At 47.4% G+C, this 8,919-nt stretch overlaps 1 long non-coding RNA gene across 1 annotated transcript in view; it reads left to right on the top strand.

Moving 5' to 3' along the window:
- The first annotated feature begins 332 nt into the window (after window positions 1–332).
- The window catches only part of LOC138259623 (uncharacterized), an 86,513-nt gene continuing 77,926 nt past the window's right edge, over window positions 333–8,919 (top strand). Inside the window, exon 1 of the long non-coding RNA XR_011198758.1 lies at window positions 333–470. This is a non-coding gene — a long non-coding RNA (uncharacterized lncRNA). The remainder of the gene's footprint in view (window positions 471–8,919) is intronic.

Below are 8,919 nucleotides of genomic sequence, written 5' to 3'. Positions count from 1 at the left end.
GCCAAAAAAGTCTTGGCACACGAAGGGGAAAAGGCCTGGCAGCGAAGGGGTTAACAGCTTTAACATGCTGCCTGTTTTAAAATACCACCCACCCACTGTTTTCGGAAGCTACCATTGCCGTATTTTGGGAGGGGGGCGTTGATGCTATTGCACCAGGTAAATCAATTTTTTCCTGAAAAAACGTCAGAAACGCTATTATTTTAGGGCCTGTCGCCTGATCGACGAACACCCCTACAACCACGAGTTGTGTTGGTTACTTGTCAAACCCTCACTACTCTTCCTTTCGTGTAAGAGGATTCGCAACACTGGTGAGGTCGGAAAGGGCGTGCCTGAATATCCTGCACAGAGCATGCGCGAAAGTGTTTATACGAGCTGCTGTAGCTACTGAAAGTAGAGCGCTTTGTCCCGTCGACCTCTCGTTGGTGCTACTGTCCTGCAGCCATGCCCGTCAAAATACACATTGTCTACTGGTAAGATGGCGCTGCTCTGAGTTGAAAAGAAGCAAGTTGTGGCGTGAATGCAGCAAAATGGGGGTGAGAAGGGCGGTAAGGGTACTACTTCTGTGGAGCATGAAGCCAGCGGATAGTCGCCGTACCAGCTCGAACGCACAGGAGTCTGCGTTTGGCGCATGTAGCAGTTTTGTAGATAATTTAAGAATATTATTCACACAGGTTGCCATAGCTTGTTATTTTCATGAGACAATAGCTAATCTTAACAAGCTTGTTGTTTTGCCCTGTATATCTGAATTGTAATCAGCTGTCGTGGTCCATTGAAAAGTAAGATCACGTTGCTCATCCCTGCAAAGTGATCGGGGTGTCGGTGATCGTGGTGACAGGGGCAAATGTGTGAATAAAAAGAAAAAAAAAATCTGTTACTATTTTGATGGCATTTCATCCTCAGATAACTACATATAAACTTCAACAGGCCCCTTAAATGAACAGTAAGCACAAGTTAATCTAATAAGGGATAAATGCAATATTTTAAGTTATGTGGTCTAATATGATAACTGCAATCCGCGTGTAACCTGAGAGCCGCATAAATTATTACTGGTTGGTCCGGTGGGGGAAGTGTGACTGGTGTATTTTTAGTGTTACAAGGTTCAAGCCTGTGGTAGAAAGCACTCTGAATATGAACGTTTTTATTTTAAACTTGCATTACACAGTACAAGACAGCCTGCCACAAAATGCACAAATAGATGTAGATTTAAGAGTGGTGTAGCTTGGTCAGTGAGCTTGGGGGAGTGTGAGCATCACATTTTCCGACAATCGGGCTTATATATAATGTTCAAATACATTATATGAGAAGCAGTGTGCATGAAAGTGGCTTATGGGGCAGTGCAAGGGGAGAGACATTTGGCTTGGTAGGCGTATTAAGTGACAAAACAGAACAATTGGTAAAATAATCAATATCTTGAGGACTTTCAGAGGGAGAGAGTGTGTGCGCGTGCGTTTTTGTCTTGTGTATGTATAAAAATCGGAGTGAAATCCGCCAGACATCTCACTATTTCCGACCAAAGGACCTGTACCCATTTGTTTTTCAGAAATTGCATTTAATAGAGTGGGTGTAACACCTCAAGCAACCCCCCGAAGCTACACCCTTTAGGTTTAAGATGGAACAAACAAAATGTTTTACATGCGTCCATTCAAAGCACATCAGCTCAGCTGGTGACACCCTTACAGTGACTCAAAAAAATAAATAAATGTCTTTACAAAACTTCATGTGACTCAGTTAAAGCCCATTCTGACTTCTAAGCCTTTACATTTGCCGTGTAAGCAGTTAAACACATTTACACTTATTTCAGGCAGCAGGCACCCTGCCAAGAAGGCTTGTTTCTTGTTCGGCTTCACAGGAAACACCTTTCCTTCCATTTTAGCCGAGGTACCTCATCTGTCTGGAAACTGTTGTCTTTCAAAAAAAGTTGGGTGAACCTTTTTATTGTAATCAAAAATGTGTGGCCACATATTGCTCTACAGACCCCTCCCACTTCAGTCTGTTTTTAATTGGATAACAGGTCTAAGAATCCCAGAATTCCTATAAAATTGTTTTTGATAAGTTGGTCACACATGGCACTTAGAATATTGATAGCTCTGTTTCTCTTACTGTAGAAGAGTAGCAAATATTGTCAGGGATCCGATTTACTGTTCCTTTGTGGCAAGAGACCTTGGAAGAACACTTGGCCCAATGACTATTAAAGGGTAGTGTCTATAAAGTTGGAATTAGTTATAAGGGTGTCTAATGAGCCACCTGTTATGTTACAGGAACAAAACGTGATAAAGCGCACACTCGCTCACAGTCTTGTGGCAGTAGACCAACTTTGTAAGCAGTGTGGAGGGTGTTGAGCATCAATGACTAAAGAAGGTTAGACTGCATAGATTTCCTTACCCTCTTACAAAATTGCGCGGCATTTTGGGATGAACAATAAACAAACCTACGTATTGCATACTTTATTCACTGCTTTACATACCTTACGTAACATAGTGCTAATCATAGGTCATATAGACCTTTTTAAAACAATAGTCCTCCTGAGGTTTTTGTATATTTTTCAGAACTTATAATTTCCACTGCCATGCCCCTGATTCCACGCTTTTGATAATGCTATCACAAGTTTCCTCTGGCAGGGCAGTAGGCATTGTATAGCGTTGCGGTATTGCCAAAGAGGCCCGTATGATGGGGGCTTGGGCATGACAATATAATTTGGCGACCCAGTTACTGTCCATACATGGCTGGTTTATTGGGGGCTGGTCAGTGCCAGCATATAAATTAGAATTTAACATGTTGACCTTTTCTCAAATACTCAACATACTCTCTGGCTCGTTGATTCCGCAGGACCTTGCCCTCAGGACGAGGATGGGGTTCTTGGCCTGGAGAGTGGCCTTAAAAACACAATCAGTGGATGGCTGTACTGACCCAGTAGACTCCACTGTGGAAGGGCACTTGGCTGCAAGAGTCAGCAGCCCTGCAGGGATTTGCAAAATGGGATCAGTTGAGAATCTCACAGCTTGGCGACGTCTGGTGGAGCACGCATACGTGTTCCTTTCAAGAGCTGCAGGCAAGTTACCACCTTTCGCGCACAATTTTATAAGTATCTCCAGCTTCGCCGTGCCCTCCAGGTACATACTACTGAAACTAATCCACTGCCGGGAACATAGCCCACTGGAGGCTAGACTATTGATGGGGGTGATGGGTTAAAGGGGAGTGTGCCAACTATATAAAATGCTGATTAACAAAGCACCAGGGGATCTGGACCACGCTAGAGCGAGATTGGAACGATGGAAGGGCCTGCTGGAGGAAGAAGATTGTCAGGAAGTCTTAATGGCTCCGAGGACTGTCAATATGTCATCCTGTCCAAGACTCATACAATCATATTATTTATATGGGGTATACCTTTCCCACACCAGGCTATACCAAGCCGGGATTCTCCCAAACCCTGCCTGCCCCAATGTGAGACTGCCCGTGCAGACTTAACACATGATTTAGGCATGCCCACCTATACAGTGGTACTGGTTTGCGTTATTTCAGGAACTTACTGAGATTTTTGGCTGGGAGGTCCCATTGTCCCCATTGATGGTGCTTCTGGGAGTCATGGAAGGTATGGGGGGTGTGAGAATTGAGCTCACCTTTCTGGGTACTGCCCTCCTGATGGCCAAGAGAGACCTCGAAGGGGCCCGTTCCTCTTAGATTGGAGGAGGTGAGTGGACTGGTGTGCGCGAAAGGAGAAACCAGTTTACAGAGCAAGGGCTGCCCTTGCAAATATGCCAAGGTGTTGGGGAAATGGTTGGGCAACATATTATAAATGTCAAAAGGGTGAGTGAGACCCAGCTGCCACCACTGTTGAGTGCATATGATTCTGCTAGATGTGACTGTTGGAATCTTACTGTGATATTCCCAAATGTTGATGCTCAAAACCTGTCTTGAGTAAGGAGCCATTGTCACTCTTCTGTGTTCATTGCTCTAAAATCAATAACTGTTGTTGGAAATGGCGCTTTTTGCAAGGGTCACTCTCCAGTCTTTTTGCTTCCTTCCTCCTATTTATTCTGACATGTTTTTGTTGGCTTCAGGACTGTGGGCGTTTTACCACTGCTAACCAGTGCTAAAGTGCAAGTGTTCCAATATAAATTGTACTGTGGATTGGTTTATCCTTAATTGGCATATTTGATTTACTAATAAGTCCCTAGTAACGTGCCCTAGAGGTGCCCAGAGTCTGTGAATCAAAAGCTACTACTGGGCTTGCAGCACTGGTTGAGCCACCAACATTAGTATCCCTTTAAACATGACTCAGACCTGCCATTGCAACCTTCCCTCTGTCTACATGTAAGGCACCCCTAAGTTAGGCCCTAGGTAGCCCCATAGGCAGGGAGCAGTGTATGTTTAAGGGAGGACATATACTAGTGTGTCTTATATGTCCTGTAGGAAGTTGGAGCTGTATTTCAAAGTAAGAAATAGCATGCACAGAGTCCAAGGGTTCCCCTTAGAGGTAAGATAGTGGCAAAAAGAGATAATTCTAATGCTCTATTTTGTGGTAGTGTGGTCGAGCAGTAGGCTTATCAGAGGGCAGTGTTAAGCATTTGTTGTACACACACAGGCAATAAATTAGGAACACACACTCAAAGACAATTCCAGGCCAATAGGTTTTTATATAGAAAAATATATTTTCTTAGTTTATTTTAAGAACCACAGGTTCATGATTTACAATCAATACTTCAAATGAAAGGTACTTCACTTAGGGATCATAGGAACTTTGAATCAGCAAAATAGCATGTACAGTTTTGGCAAAAATGGCAATAAGCTATTTTAAAACTAGACAGTGCAAATTTCAACAGTTCCTGGGGGAGGTAAGTATTTGTTAGCTTTGCAGGTAATTAAACCACCTACAGGGTTCAAAGTTGGGTCCAAAGTAGCCCACCGTTGGGGGTTCAGGGCAACCCCAAAGTGACACACCAGCAGCTCAGGGCTGGTCAGGTGCAGAGGTCAAAGTGGTGCCCAAAACAAATAGACTTCAATGGAGAAGGGGGTGCCCCGGTTCCAGTCCGCCAGCAGGTAAGTACCCGTGACTTCAGAGGGCAGACCAGGGGGGTTTTGTAGGGCACCGGGGGGACACAAGTCAGCACAGAAAGTACACCCTCAGCGGCACGGGGGCGGCCGGGTGCAGAGTGCAAACAGGCGTCGGGTTTGCAATAGGTTTCAATGGGAGACCCAGAGGGCTCTTCAGCAAAGCAGGCAGGCAAGGGGGGGAAGGGAGGGGGCTCCTCGGGGTAGCCACCACCTGGGCAGGGAGAGGGCCACCTTGGTGTCGCTGCTGCACTGGAGGTCAGATCCTTCAGGTCCTGGGGGCTGCGGGTGCAGTGTCATTATCAGGTGTTGGGTTCTTGGAAGCAGGCAGTCGCGGTCAGGGGGAGCCTCTGGATTCCCTCTTCAGGCGTCGCTGTGGGGGCTCAGGTGGGTCAACTCTGGCTACTCACGGGCTCGCAGTCGCCGGGGAGTCCTCCCTGTAGTGTTTCTCCGCCGGTTGAGCCGGGGGCGTCGGGTGCAGAGTGGAAAGTCTCACGCTTCCGGCAGGAAATGTGCAGTCCTTTAAAAGTTGTTTTTGTTGCAAGTTTTGTTTTCTTTGGAACAGGGCCGCTGTCCTCGGGAGTTCTTGGTCCTTTTGGATGCAGGGTAGTCCTCTGAGGCTTCAGAGGTAGCTGGATGCTGGGGAGCGCGTCACTGTTGCAGTTTCTCTCGAAGTGGGGAGACAGGCCGGTAGGGCTGTGGCTAAAGCAGTTGGTGTATCCGTCTTCTCTGCAGGGCTTCAGGTCAGCAGTCCTTCTTCGTCTTAGGTTGCAGGAATCTAGTTTCCTAGGTTCTGGGGTGCCCCTAAATACTGAATTTAGGGGGGTGTTTAGGTCTGGGAGGGCAGTAGCCAATGGCTACTGTCCTTGAGGGTGGCTGCACCCTCTTTGTGTCACCTCCCTGAGGGGAGGGGGGGCACATCCCTATTCCTATTGGGGGAATCCTCCAAAATCAAGATGGAGGATTTCTAAAGGCAGGGGTCACGTCAGCTCAGGACACCTTAGGGGCTGTCCTGACTGGTGGGTGACTCCTCCTTGTTTTTCTCATTATCTCCCCTGGACTTGCCGCCAAAAGTGGGGGCTGTGTCCACGGGGCGGGCATCTCCACTAGCTGGAGTACCCTGGGGCATTGTAACACGAAGCCTGAGCCTTTGAGGCTCACTGCTAGGTGTTACAGTTCCTGCAGGGGGAAGGTGTGAAGCACCTCCACCCAGAGCAGGCTTTTGTTTCTGTCCTCAGAGCACAAAGGCCCTCACCACATGGGGTCAGAAACTCTGCTCTCAGCAGCAGGCTGGCACAGACCAGTCAGTCCTGCACTGAACAACTGGGTAAAATACAGGGGCATCTCTAAGATGCCCTCTGTGTACATTTTTTTTTGTTGAAATAAATCCAACGCTGGCATCAGTGTGGGTTTATTATTCTGAGAAGTTTGATACCAAACTTCCCAGTATTCAGTGTAGCCATTATGGAGCTGTGGAGTTCGTTACTGACAAACTCCCGGACCATACACTTAATATGGCCACAACTGTACTTACAATGTCTAAGAAAAGACTTAGACACTGTAGGGGCATATTGCTTATGCAGCTATGCCCTCACCTGTGGTATAGTGCACCCTGCCTTAGGGCTGTAAGCCTGCTAGAGGGGTGACTTACCTATGCCACAGGCAGTATTTTGTGTTCATGGCATCCTGAGGGGGATGCCATGTCGACTTTGCCTTTTTCTCCCCACCAAAAACACAATCTGCAATGGCAGTGTGCATGTCTTAGGTGAGGGGTCCCTTAGGGTGGCACAACATATGCTGCAGCCCTTAGGGACCTTCCCTGGTCACAGGGCCCTTAGTACCACTGGTACCTTTTACAAGGGACTTATGTGTGTGCCAGGGGAGTGCCAATTGTGGAAACAATGGTACATTTTAGGTGAAAGAACACTGGTGCTGGGGCCCGGTTAGCAGGGTCCCAGCACACTTCTCAGTCAAGTCAGTATCAGGCAAAAAGTGGGGGGTAACTGCAACAGGGATCCATTTCCTTACATGTCCTAACAGTGAAATACTGCCAAATTTGGTTTTCAATGGGCAAGGCCTATCCCTCTCATAGGTTAACACAGGGGCTGCCTTTAAATATCCTTAAAGCGCAGATTCTCTTTGAGAGCAGATAAAATGTGGAGTTTAGGGTCTCTGAGCTCACAATTTAAAAATACATCTTTTAGTGAAGTTGATTTTAGATTGTTAGTTTGAAAATGCCACTTTTAGAAAGTAGGCATTTTCTTGCATAATCCATTCTGTGACTCTGCCTGTTTGTGGATTCCTTGTCTGGGTCAGTTTGACAGTTGGGCTGTTCACACCTTTCCTCTAGACAGTGACACAAATGGGGCTGGGGTGTAGCCTGCATATCTTGATTAGCCATCTGGGCTGGAGGGGAGGAGTGGTCACACACCTGAAAGGACTGTGCCTGCCCTCATACAGTGCCGTCTCCGACCCCCCCTAGTGAGTGTCTGGGGCCTGGTCTGGACAAGGAAGGATCTTGCAAACACGTGAGACTTGGCTTTGAAGTTTGCCAATTTCAAAGGCAGAACTGGGTATAGGAAGAAGACCCAAAATCCCAGACTTTTATGATCTTTCTGGAATCCTGAGGAACCTCTGCAAGGAGAAGAGCTGAAGGAGGAGTACTGTTCCTTTGCTGTACTGCTTTGCTGGACTGGCCTGCAGTTGTTGCTTCTGCCTGAAAAGAGTGCAAAGGGTGAACTTTGCTGTGTGTCCTGCTTGAGTAAATTCTCCAAGGGCTTGGAGTAGAGCTTGCCTCCTGTTGGAAGTCTCGGACACCAGAGACTTCAGTTTCCTCAACCAGCAGCACTGGGAACTGTGTTTTTTGTGCTGTTCAAGAGGAGAAACCACTGTGACGCCGCTGGCCTGCACCGTGACCTACAGACGCCACACTGAGTCGCATTGCCCCGCTTCGCACCACGACCTGCGTCTCCCTGACACCATCATCAGGTGACTTCACAGAGCTGCTGCTCGCACCATGACCTGTGGGCTCTGCACTCTGGCATTGCCTGCTCACACCGCAGCCTGGGCTTCCCTGACGACACCCCTCCTGTGGACACTGCTCGCGAGGGTCACGAAGCACCATCCTGTGCCGCACCGCAGCCCCGGTCCACCGACGTCATTCACGCCGGTGCACCTGACTTCATCAGCCTGGAGTTCGATCCGTAATGCGTGTGACCTCAAGGGCCTGACGACGCCTGGACAGACTCCGGAACCGACATCAGCAACGCCGCTCTCTGGAGCTCACCGCAAGGATCACGACTCCCTGCAAATCCAGGGTACTGTTTGTGGGTCTTCCCGACACCGTAGCTGGCCCGCAATGCCGCGGACGGCCTGAACTGTTGGTTTTGTGGATCACGACGGCGTAATAGCCCCAGGTGGAGCTATCGACTATAAGGAACTGTATTTTTGATTAAATCTTGCAGAATTCATATTTTAATTACTGTATGTTGGATTGTTATGGTATTTGGTCTTGTTTTATATAGATAAATATTGGCTATTTTTCAAAAAATGTTGTGGTGTGCGATTGTAGTGTTTTCACTTATTACTGTGTTATATGCAGATGCTTTACACATTGCTTCTGAGATAAGCCTGGCTGCTCGTGCCAAGCTACCAAGGGTGTGAGCATGGGTTATCTGAGCGGGTATCTCCCTTATCTTGACTAGAGTGAGGGTCCCTACTGGACAGGGTGCAAACTGATTGCCAACTACAGACCCCATTTCTAACAACTATTTATATAAAAAAAAAATTATTGCTAGTCATGGTGTATTACAATAGCTACCACTGGCATGTGCTTTTGCAGTGCTTTAAAGAACTTGTGTTTGTATCCCA

This window comes from Pleurodeles waltl, chromosome 9 (assembly GCF_031143425.1).
Source record: "Pleurodeles waltl isolate 20211129_DDA chromosome 9, aPleWal1.hap1.20221129, whole genome shotgun sequence".
In the NCBI taxonomy this organism is placed as follows: Eukaryota; Metazoa; Chordata; class Amphibia; order Caudata; family Salamandridae; genus Pleurodeles; species Pleurodeles waltl.
This window is presented reverse-complemented; position numbering and strand designations above follow the sequence as displayed.